This window comes from Oreochromis niloticus, linkage group LG18, assembly GCF_001858045.2.
Source record: "Oreochromis niloticus isolate F11D_XX linkage group LG18, O_niloticus_UMD_NMBU, whole genome shotgun sequence".
Classification (NCBI taxonomy): domain Eukaryota; kingdom Metazoa; phylum Chordata; class Actinopteri; order Cichliformes; family Cichlidae; genus Oreochromis; species Oreochromis niloticus.
Genome location: NC_031982.2, coordinates 5,518,917 through 5,531,315, shown reverse-complemented (window position 1 = coordinate 5,531,315; position 12,399 = coordinate 5,518,917). Strand labels below are relative to the sequence as shown.

Genomic DNA, 12,399 nt, shown 5'->3' with positions numbered 1-12,399 from the left:
AGTCACACAGGTCATGTACACACACCTACACACAAACTTCCACATCATCTAGGGCATGGTAATGGCCTTCTGTTGAGAAGGTGTGAAAAGAAAAAGGCAGAAGAGGAGGACGTGTCAGCTGTCCGAAGAAGGTGAAGACAAACAAATAGTTGCTCACTCACTCCTCTTCATCGAACTGCACCGCGGTGAAGTTTCGTTATTCCTTAAGCCAGTCATTTGTCACTGCCTTTCAAACTTGTTTTTGCATTGTGCCATTTTTCACTACGTTTGGGCCGATGCCAGTGTTTGTTACCAGGCACTAAAAAAACACGTATTTTTTAAAACAGTGTGGGTGCATAAACTTCCTGTTTGGTTAATGAAGACAGGGTCAGGCATGAGAAAAAGCTTCCCCCACACTCTCACACACGGACATGCAGTCTGCAAAAAAAACCCAACAAACCACAAACACATGCGTTTACACACTGCCAATCAAACTCTTTTGCCTCTGCTGACTCACACCAGGAGATCCCCGCTGCTGTTTTTCCTTCGTTTCCTTCTCCCCGCGTGAGATTGATTAGCCATTCGACGTTGTATTTATCACATCTGTCAGCTTTTGTCCTTGTATCGTTCATCATCTCTTTGCTGTCACCACATCTGCTACTGGGGAAAGCACAGTGTGAAGTCTGAAAGAGTTTGATTCTACTGTGAGACATGGCCTATTTGAGAAAGCTGACATATTGTCTTATTGAGTGACAGATCAAGTGAAAGTAGCTCAGGGTATTGATTAGCTGTCTTTTGCTTACAGCTTGGTAGCATCTGACAATCCAGTCGGTTCTGAAATATCAAGTTGTGAATGTGCATTCAGCAGTCATGGATCCACAACAGCAAGAAGGCCACACAAGGTTTTGTGCCAGTGTGCAGTGAGTAGCAGTGCTAGCTTATAAACTTAGCACTCTACTATGGGAAGCGTAATATTTTTTCTACTGATAGCATTTTTAACAAGGGATTGATTTACACTATGCTCTCTTTAAAGGTACAAGACTTATTCAATATGCTGGTCTAGAACTTCCTCAGGATCTCTCATACTGTAACCACTTGGCTCTGAAAATACATATAGTTTCATCGTATGCATCCTATGCTAATGTCACTTATTTTCAATCAGTGAAGTATTTATCTATAAAGAAATCACAGGGTTACTTTATGGGTGTTGTGATGGACCGAGTTGAAAAAGCAGGAGGAACCACAGGAAATATTAGAAAAAGAGGGTTTTCATTTATTTAACCCCAAAATTATATTTACAAACAATAGATGTTGAGCTCATAAAAGAGGCCAAAGAACTGTGAACTTGACAAACCAACCAACTGCCCAAACAAACATAACTGACCACTATGACACAACAGGGGGTAACTAAACAAAACACAATCATAAAGCACAAAAATGATGCAGTACAGTCCAGTTTGTTAATAAACTAAACAGCAAAGAAGAAAATCAAAACCATTAAACCCTAAACGCAAATATTTAGTTAAATACAAAAGCTTTTTTTAATCAAAGAAAATAGACATTCTTCCCCTTCAGCAGGAAGTGGTGGTGTGGTCCAATCAGCCCCTCTGTGTATTTAAGTGCTTTAAACCTTGGCACCAACCTTTTGTCTGGCAACATCCAGGGATCATGGCAGGTAAGAACCCGGTAAAAGAAACAAACATTAGTCACCATCAAACCAAAGATAAGAAATGAATTGGTGTAAATACAAAAGTAAACTAAATGTGCGCACTTACAAATAGAAACAATGTATCTGAACCAATCAATAAACCTACTGCAAACTAAAGTGTGTTATTTTAGATGAAGAAATAAAGGATACATAAGAGTTACCAACTTTTAGAGTGTGGCCATGGGTTTGGTCATGACTTACAGTATATCAGGATTCTAATATGTCAACAAAATCAAACAACGTCAAGCGTAAAGGCCTTAATTCCCCAGAAAGTTGTAAAAAAAAACTATACAAAATTCAGGCATTTTTGGATCCGAATCAAAAGTTTTGTTTTTGCAGAAAAATTTTCCTCAAACAACACATTGTGACAGAAATAAAATCGACATAACCCAAAAACACAAGATCCCAAAACAGAAACTCAAACGAAAAACCCTCCAGTGTAGTAAAGACAGAAAGCAAAGACTCAGCAGTGTCAAAAGGAACAAAAGTCACTATGAGATTATTAAATCAAAGCGAGAATCCAAAACTTTAATCACTGGAGTAAATTGAACCCAGACAGGGCCCCAAATTCAAATATATTCACAACAAATCCTAAAACAAGAAAGACAAATCCTGGAACCAAATCCAGGACAAGTCAGTGTTCATATATACTGTATAGCACACAGTTTTTGTGCTGTTAATGCCAGAGGAGGTTACTGAGTCAGCAGAGTGACTTTTTACACACTATGATACTCGGCACTCAGTGATCCTGCGCTGTAGCTTATGTAGTCTGCTAGTTTGTGGCTGAGTTGCTGTGATTCTTAAACACATCCTCTTTGCAGTAAAACCTCTCGGAGTGGATCGAGGAATATCCAGGAGGGAAGAAATTTCACAATCTGACTTGTTGCATCAGTTGCATCCTGTCCGAGTGGCAACAGTGCTAACCGCCATTATATTATACAATATTTTTAAATTTTGAATGAGATTATACTTAATTTTCACATTTTAAAGACACAATTTCAGAAAACTTGTAATTCCAAAATGTTAATGTAGATATTAGATATTGACAAAAGTGTCCAGTTTACATGTTTCTTGTCTTTCTTATGAGCAAAATAATAATGTTTAAAGTCATGCAAAAAAGAAAGGATTCAAAATATGAGATTGTTATGCACAAATGATTGTGCTTTGGATAAAAAGAAGTGTACTGTGATGGGTAATGTAAATGTGCTGTTTTCATTCCTTTAGCAGTCCTCAGGGACAGCCCACATCACATCAGCGGCACATGCAAATCAGATGCTTTGCAGCTGGCCGCATGTCGTCATAGTAAATACCCACTGAATCAGGGTGTTGTTAGAATGCAAATTTTTTTCTCGCCCTGTGATCATTCGCATTAGGTGAGCGAGATCTCTAATGCATTTGCCTTGACAAATCCAAGATGGCAGTCTCACTGAGCTGACACACAATTACATTCACGTATGAAAACACAACGAAGCTAACAGCTTCTCTTGTTAGAGAACACGGCTGCATGCTTTTGCTCTCTTTAGTCCTGAGCTGGAGAATGTATTATATTACAGCTATATCCTTCGTTTCCATTACGGTGGCAACATGACCTCCTGCTGTGTTTTTACAAGCCGCTACATCGCTGCAGCAGAGTTCACATGTTGTTGCACTTCCCGCCTCATCAGAGAAGAAAACATGACAATGCGTTCAAGGATGCAAAAACAGAAGCAGTGAAAAGAAGCAGAAATGTAGCCAGATTTTCCTCACCTGGCTACATTTCTGCTTCGTTTCTAGGGGATACAAAAATAAATGAAAAGAAAATGCATCACCCTGGCATTATAACTGTTATCCAACTCGATATTTTCTTTCTTTTAGGCAAATTGTGGTGTTTCTGCAGCTTCTCAGTCACTGGATAATTAATGTGTATCATGGTGCTCAGTGGAATTATTCTCTCTAATTGGCAGCGCAGCAGAAAACAGATTTTCTCAGGTCTGACCTACAGCTCGTATGAATCCAAATTAAAAACAGTTTAAGCTGCAGGTAATTGAAGGTCTACCGTTATTTTCTCCGTACGGCTAATTAAACCCGGTCCATTTCCCTCTCTTCACACACAAGCATGTCCTTATGACAAATATTGAAATATTACCCCCGTTGTACTTTTAATTGATCCCGTTGTTTCTGCGTGTTTGGCAAAATCCACTTTTAACGCGCTCAAAGTTTCAAAACACAAACTCTCCCTCCACATCTGATTGATATAATGTCACGAGAAAAAACCCCTGAGGATTAATACCTTTTTGAAAACAATCGGCCCTACAGTGTGTTAATTCTGCCGGTTCTGTTATCGGTGCTTTTTGCATACCAGCCTTGTGATAATAATGGGCCTGTCCTCCCCCTCCCGCTGCTACTCTTTTCATTTGTTTATTAAGGATTAATTAAGATTTGTTTAGCACCGGCTAACTCATTAAGTTACCAAATATAGTTCTCTTCAAAGTTCGCAGCGGAGTTAGATATTCATAAGAAGTGGTTTCAAAGTGGATCAAATATTTATTTTATTTTACTTCTTATGTAAGGGGGCACGGAGAAAGGCTGAAAGCAGAATATTTAAGGGCTGAGGAGGGAGGAGAGGAATTTGTATGTCCTCCCACTACCGTCACCACCAGCCTGGGCAAAGTGTTGGCACATGAGAAAGTCTTCTATCTAGTCCTATTTCCAGCTGAAGGAAGACTCCAGGCCACAGCATCATAGTATAAATAGGACCAGTCTCATTTCTGCTGTGCAGTGCAGTTACGTTACATATGTGCATCCATACTGAATAAACTTCCTGCAAAACATCGCCCCCTGCAGCCTATGGTGGACCAAGTTGAGCTTTCTGGTGATTCTAGTGGAAGATCTACCATCAGTTTTAACATTAGCTGCTTCATTTTTGATAAGAAGAATTCTTTAGAATTAGAAATCAAGATTTTTCCATCAGCACCTAGACAGCTTATTAAGTAGATTACAAACAGCTTTAATCCAGTTCGGAGATTTTTTTTTCTTTTTTACATACTGTGGTTGTAACAAGTGGACATTTGAGGTATTGTTGCATTTTTTTCACCTCGTAGCGGTCTGAACATTCTCCTCCGACCTCTGGCATCAACAAGGTGATTTCACCAGGTGAACAGCCGCTGGATATTTTCTTTTTCAGACATTTCTCTGTAAACTGTAAGCAGTTTCTGAAATTCTCAGATCAGCCTGTATGGCACAAAGTCTCCAAAATCATCTCTATTCCCCATTCTGGTCCTCGGTTTGCACTTTATGAGGTCATCTTGACCATGTCTACATGTCTAAACGCACTGAATTCCTGCCATGTCTGCATTACCGAGCAGTTGAAACAGGTACATCCACACAATAGAGTTCTGGTTTTGACTCAGAGCTCAGGTTTCTGTGACCCAGTGAACCTGTGCATTGTTTTCCTCTCCTCTGGTCCTGCTCACTCCACCTCACCCCCAAACTCAGTGGATTAAAATTCCTAACAGTAAAAGTATTAATCCACTTGACTTAAGAGTCAAGAAGCAGTTCAGTTCTTGTTAAAGGTACAGACCACATGTAACGTGCTGTTAGACCGATTAGCAGAGCTCCTTCAAAGGGAAGAAAACGGAGGAAACAATGAGGACATCCAATTCAAGTTAACCTCATAAACTAACAAAGTAATTCAATGATTTTCTTTTTTTTTGGCTGTGGAATTAACACACAGTTAACAGCAGTGTAAGTAAGCTGTGTACCCTGATGAGCAAACATGTGCAGCTAACATAGACACAAATAAGCCCACTGTAATTCTGTTTACTTACACTATTCATACAAAGAAAACCCTTCAGAGTTTAGCTTGAGAGCATCGCTCTTACTCCAGCTCTATGTACCCTGCTTTAGTTCATAGAGCTTGCTGTGTGTGCTCACAGTTGCTAAGCTGTGACTGCATAATCGCTGTCTGCAAGAGGAATTTAGTGAGCCGTTAATTCGTGAGCATTTGAAGGCATATAAGGTATTTTTGCACGTATGCGCGCTTTTCGCCTGTGGCTGTTAGCTGTCTCTGGCTTAAAGTAGAAAACGGTGAGAACAGAGGCAGAGTGGTGCATTATGGGTGGACTCATGAATGGCCAAGGGGCTTTTGCATTTGGCAGCTCATGTCTTTGCCAACTTTCTCAGCGCTTCCTGCCACAGAAAGAGAAAGTTTGTGACTAGGGATTGATAGGCTTGGGTTTTGTGTGTGCGCACGCAGGCCGGCACTTTAGACGTGACTTGCAGTGTGCTGTTTTATGCAGAGGGAAGGCCAGATGGTTGAAACTGCAAAGTAAAAGATACCACACTTGATATTTGATGAGCATAAGTCTAGCAGTAGATGCTGATTAGATGCAGCAGTGTAACATGTGCTGGGATTTAGCTCATGCATTAAAGAGCACAGAGCATTTCTCTCCACATTGCATGATCATTTTGATTTAATATTCTCTACTGTAGACAGTGGGGGAAATAGTTATTTGATCCCGGGCTGAATTTTTTAGTTTGCTCACTTAGAAAGAAATGAAGAGTCTCTCATTTTAGTGGTAGTTTCATTTTAATAGAGAGAAACAGAAATGTTGCAAATATAGTTGTCATTTTCTCAGATAAGGGATATCTGCAATTGATTGTAATCTGTGTCACATGGGATCACAGACGGTTTTGAGGAGCCAGAATTCTGGCTGATTTATACACGGTCAAATACTTATTTCATTCAATGATATGCAAATTAATTTTTATGTAATGTTTTTTTCTGATGTTTGGTTGATTCTGTCTCTATTAAAATGAAGCTACCATTAAAAAAAACGGACTGTGCCATAGAGTGCACTCTGAAAAATACTACCTAGAAAAATGCACATGGACTAAATTTTTCTAGGTTTGTCTGTGAAGGTTCTCAGTCATCCAGCTCATCGTAGTCTAAGGAGCTTGGAAAGAAAAGTGTCTGGACTTCTTTAAGTTGCTTGAAGACGTTTCACCTCTCATCCGAGAAGCTTCTTCAGTAGCTTCTCGGAGCTTCTTCAGTATGAAGTCCAGACACTTTTCTAGGTTTGCTACAACAGTGAAATACAACTGAAAAAGTCTTAAATTCAGGCCTATAGAGTTGGATTCAGCTTTAAATTGATTAAAAGTATTTACAAAATTTTGCCTCATATTTTGGACTGTCTTCTCTTCTACATTTATATTCAGGAAAATAAAATAAGTCTGTATTCATTATATTTTCATTTTTTTTAATGAAAAATGAAAATGTACTTTAAAAATTGCAGGTGGATTTCTTTACTGAGTACTGAAAATGTTCAATATTATAAAATATTACTGATAGATTAAAGGTTGATAAGTGTCAGTGGTGATGTGTGGTTAATCTAGTAAAATCACACTCATTTAAATCTAAAATGCTGTATTCACATCGCAGTGCTCAGATCAGGTTTGCTGCTCTGGTTTTTTTGACCTAAACTCATCTGCAAGCAAAAAATGAAGAATACCAAAGACAAAACACGCTGTCGTACAGAAAACATGGCATGACGGTGAGGATAAGAAAAGAGACAGTTCTTTAATTATGGTTGCTGATTCTCGATGGAGCCATGTGTAAATACTGAGTTGGAGACAGGTGTCTTTGACGTGCGAGACGAATTACCTCACTGAAGCAGATTTCTGCAAAAATTTCCAGATGTTGGTGGTTGTTGACGGTTACTTTTAACCCCATCTGTCAGCGTCCCTCCACACTTGTAACACTTGAAGCTAGACCATCAGGTGAGCGATGTTAAGTTCACATGAATTCTGATTTGACTCTTCAGTGTGATGGTGCACTTTTTCTTTTTTTAACTGTACCCGATTTAGGACCAAATATGGAAGTAGTCCGAATAAGAACTGAAAAGATCAGATTGCATGTGATCTCTGGGTGGAGGGACACCATGTGACAAAAAAAATGCATTTTTTTTTTGTCAATTCAAAAGACCCCTATGAAGATTACAACCAGCACCCGCCCGGAACAGGAAGATGAGGACCCCACACTGGGGGAGGGGATCAGAAAAGCGCCTGGTGATTGAGCCTACCCCCTTAGCTCCATCAGGACCCGGCACGTGGTTTGATCCATGGCTGAGTCAGTAGCAGCAAGGAGCTCCCTCCAAAGTGTGTCAGTGTTCATCAGAACTTTCTGGACACTTAATAGGTGAAATGTTCTTCATGCATCAAACCGGAGGAGACCCCGGAGGAGACACTGTGCTGACTTGGGAAATTTTTGATATCCCCACAGAAGAGCTGGAGGAGATAGTTGGAGAGAGTAAAGTCTGGGCATTGCTACCAACTGCTGCCCACACAAACAGAACACAGATAAGTGGTAGAAAACGCAGTGATAGACGCACGGATGGATGGAGATTCCATGTCATTTCTGCTATTCACACCTTCATCAAATAAAAGCAGAGCTGAATGAGATGTGGAAAAAATGTCCACAGTTGGAACATAGCACATTTTTAAACACTGAACACATTCGCACAGTAAAGCTAAACCAAAATGGAAAGTGGCAAAACTGTCTTGATGTTGACTGTATTGAGCGATGTCTCACGCTGGAGCACTTCTTCAGACAGCCAGTCATACAAGTGGAATAAGCTCACTGGGAACAGCTGCAGCAACAGAACAGAGTATGTGAGGTAAAACCAAAGTGAAGAAGACCACAAGGGGAACTGTCTGCAGAGGAAGACTATAGAAATCCTTCTGAATGAAAACAGCGGTCTCCAGTTGCCCTCAGTCTTCTCTCTGATCTCACATTGTCTGAAGTAAAAGCTTATCATTCATACATTTATAGAACGTGCATATTAACATCCCTGATCAAAGTCTAGCCGCTGCTGCTTCTTTCTTTGACGTCACCGAGAAAGATGTATGCGCACAAAGTTCCAGCAATGAATAATTTGCTGTTTTTTAACTGATACTTTCTTGGCCCAAAGCTGTATTTTTTGTTGGCTTTAAACATGAATCAATTTTTAAAAGGTTGGCCTCTAGTTTGTTTTGGGATCAAAAGTTGAAGCGCAACTTGAATGTTGGCTGCAGTATCCTCACTGTAAATTTTCCGTGCACTTGATTTGCTATTCTGCATTTACACTGCCTCAGGAAGGAAACTCACATATTCAGATGCCTTCTTTTGTCCAAGTGGCACATTCTGGAAAAAATTAGATCATTGTAGAAATGCCAAAACTACACTTCCTGTAATGACTACTTTAGTCAAGTCAGTCTTTATAAACCCCCAAAAAACATGTTTAGGATAAAAATAAAAATGCTTTGGTTTTTCCACGTTGTTGGTGCTTTTTGTGGCATTTTGGATTTTTTTTTTTTTTTTAAACTTTTGTCTGAAGAAGGGAATAAAAGATGGGGACAGATGCCCAGCACAGGGCCCTGGCTCAGCCACTGTGGTCACATGCTGGACCAGGTGCCCCTTTTATAACATTTTAATAAAATAATCTGAAAAAATTATAGACTGTGTAGCACAGCCTGCCACTTTGTCCCATTAATTTTAAGGAATTTCTTTTATTTTTATTAGTCTGTTACTTGACAGTAATTAAAAAAAAATACTGCGTTTGCATCTGTGCATTGGATACATGCAGCTTGCTAACAAAGCTTGTTAGCATTATCTGCTAACTTAGCATTTCATCCAAATATAGTCCCTTCTAAACCCAAAAACCAAACCAAACCAAACCAAAATGAACAAAAACAACAAAAAAAACAGAAAGCAGGACTAACAATCTAACTGGTGACAGCATGGTGGCTATTCCATCGTTTAGTTACAGTCTATGCATCTGTTCAATTACTGGGGAGTAACAACTAATTATAATGTTAAAGTAAAACAAAAGAAAATCCTAAAAGTTGGGAAAGTAAAACCAACAAATGTTTCCCCTTTCAGCCAAACAACACAGTTCACCAGAAGAGCTCCCCTAATCAGCTAATTGTTTACTTGACTAATCCTTTCTGCTCTGCATGGAGTCCAGCCCACATAAGTCGACTACTAACACATCCTTGATTAAAAACCAGCGTGGCAAGACACTTGGTCTGCACTTTTCTTGAGTAGAATTGGACTTTTGAAGAGGAACAATGCGTGGGTTGTGACTACATGAGTTCAGAGAAGATTAAAATTTTAAAAAAGAGAGACCCATTGTGATCTCATGCAAGTCTTTGTATTTTGTTTAGTTTTTGAATCCATTTTTGATTCAAACAGCCAAGCTTTTATTAGGCAAAGGTGCTTATACGTCCTCTTTTGCACCTGAAGATAGCGTTTGTTATTTTTTATTTTTCAAGGGGAGAAACAAAATGCCTGATTGGCAAAGCTCCCAGCAACGGGCAATAAACGAGACAGAAATAACAAGGCCACAAGGTGTTTCAATGCGATTAAAGCAACAATGTCAAGAAAGCCCGAGAGAACTCTTAGCCTTTAGATGTTTACCTCATGACTTGGCCTTGAGCTTTCAACATCCTTGAGATTTTGATTTGGCCCGCAGTTTGAATAAACAATTTTACCTTGATGGCAGCTGAGTAGCGTTCCTATTTAGCAGCACTGTAAGCTCAACAAAGACACAGCACTCTGAATATTTTACCGTTGCTCATAATTTATGTACCTACCAACGTCTTTGAAGCCAGTTGAAAAGAGAAGCAGGGATGAGGAGAGGAATTAGACCAGCTACAGGGAAACAACAAGACAAATCTGTCTGGTTTGGGATGAACGCTTAAGTAGTATCTGTGGAGAGTTAAATCCCCCCCCCCAATCTCTCCTTTTTCTTTATCACACTTATATGGGTCCCTAAACCAGTGGTCCCCAACCCCCGGGCCACGAGTCGTTTGGTACCAGGCCGCGATAGTTGAGGCTCGGGTGTGAAATTCATGTTTTTTAGCGTTATTTCTTTTTTTTATCGTTAACTCAGTTTCCATGGGTCTTTTCCCATGTGTTCTGAATAAATCTTCTTTTTTTTGGTACCAGTACTGGTTTTATTTTGTTGTATTTATCCGCGACACCTTAAAGGCCCGTCCGTGAAAATATTGGCGGACATAAACCGGTCCGTGGCGCAAAAAAGGTTGGGGACCGCTGCCCTACACAATCTTTTTATCAGGCCCCACCTTATCATGTTGGCCTGTTTCCCTCCACTTACAGGACAACTTTGTTGCCAGCTGGATGTACCTAATAATTGTCCATTCTGAAACAGTAACTCCAGACAGCAGCAGGCTTAGCTTACACAGCCACTGTGACATTTTCACATCGAACAGTACCCCCCCCATCTAAAACGTCTAAATGCCAGTCGGACACCAAGGGGCACAATTAGACCGCTTTACACTGGGGAGAGAGAGAAAGAGAGAGGGACAGCTACAGCTAGGACACACACACTCTAACTTTGCTCCCCATGCAGCCCACCACTGTCCTACAGTCATTTATCTTACTTTACTAATTGCTTTAATAGGGTTTTCAGGGGCCAGCGTGGTCTTATGAGCTAGTGGCTGCACACTAACTCTTTCCGTCCTCCCTCTGTCTCCATTAAAAAGCTCAGATTGGAGCTGAATCTTTAGTAATGCAATCAGCTGACAAGCACTTGATTGTGGAACCTGCTCATTAAGACATAGTTAATTGTTGTCCTTTTCTCTTAATTGCTTATCAAGCTATGATTACTCGCTCACATACACACATGCACACATTCAGAGTTCCTGCCACCAGAGAGTGTGTGTGTGTCTTTTTTTCAAGAAAGTTAAGACTGTGTAGTCTATTGATTATAAGACCAAAAGCTTTAATAATAGTCAGTTTCTATTATGTTAGTTTGTTGAGTTTGAAGGAAAATGACACACTCAGTGTGTGTCAATCAGTGAGGCTCATGGCTGGATTAACCTCTTTGCCCAAAGGCAAAAAAAATGTTGGACCCCTTTTATAAGCCACTTATTTCCCCAGACAGCAGGCGTGTTTGCAGGTTGTTGTTTTTTTTTAAATGAAGTAGTTCAAGGGCGGGACTTAGAAACAGGTGGGGTGGGGCCATTGGGAAATCAGAAAGTTGTATGAGATATAAATGTTAAAGCACTTGAAAACTGATTGAAAATCCAGCACGTTATGATTAGAATTATGGACCGACCTGCCTCTGTAAATATGCATTAGGAGACGTGGCTGCCTCGGTGGACATAAAGTTTTTAACCATGACGTAATGGACAGTACATATTCAACTTTTAGCCTAAGTGGTAAATATAAAGAAAATGTTATACATCCATGGAGAATGGTCAGCAGCAGAGCCAGTGTGAATCAAATGAAGGGGAGGAAATTTAGCAAAATTTCAAAATGTATTGTTTTCCATTAGTTTTTGGTGTTTATTATTATATTGTGTAACATTAGCTGCATTTACGGTCTATGGAGAACAATGCTGTTTTTCACAGTGAGGTGGTCAGTCTCGAACGTCAAGGAAGGTGGTAGGGAAGCAGACTCAGGAGACATTTTGGGTTTTCAGAAGTGAGCAATTTATTTACAGTGGACCCCACCCTGCATGAAACTTCCAAACAAAACTTCCCCCCAAAGTAACTTAATTAACAAAACTCGAAAGTACATGGATTTGGTAACACAGCTCTCCTCTCCTCTCTCATCTGAGTCTGGCAGAGACTGACTATATATAGGGCCATCAATCGCCCTTCAGTTAGTCCGGCCAGCACCACTCACTTGAGCTGAGTGATCTAAAACTCTACATAGTTGACTAAAAATG

The 12,399-nt window shown here is 40.0% G+C and overlaps 1 protein-coding gene across 8 annotated transcripts in view; it reads left to right on the top strand.

Annotated features, from left to right (window-relative positions):
* The window catches only part of ctnnd2b (catenin (cadherin-associated protein), delta 2b), a 213,254-nt gene that overhangs the window by 53,528 nt on the left and 147,327 nt on the right, over positions 1 to 12,399 (top strand). The window contains exon 1 of one of the 8 annotated variants that reach the window (XM_019348023.2): positions 1,629 to 1,654. The exons of the other annotated variants lie outside the window; for them this stretch is intronic. The gene's annotated coding sequence lies outside the window, so the exon portion shown is untranslated. Of the gene's footprint in view, positions 1 to 1,628; positions 1,655 to 12,399 lie in introns of those variants that run through there. 8 annotated transcript variants of the gene reach the window in all.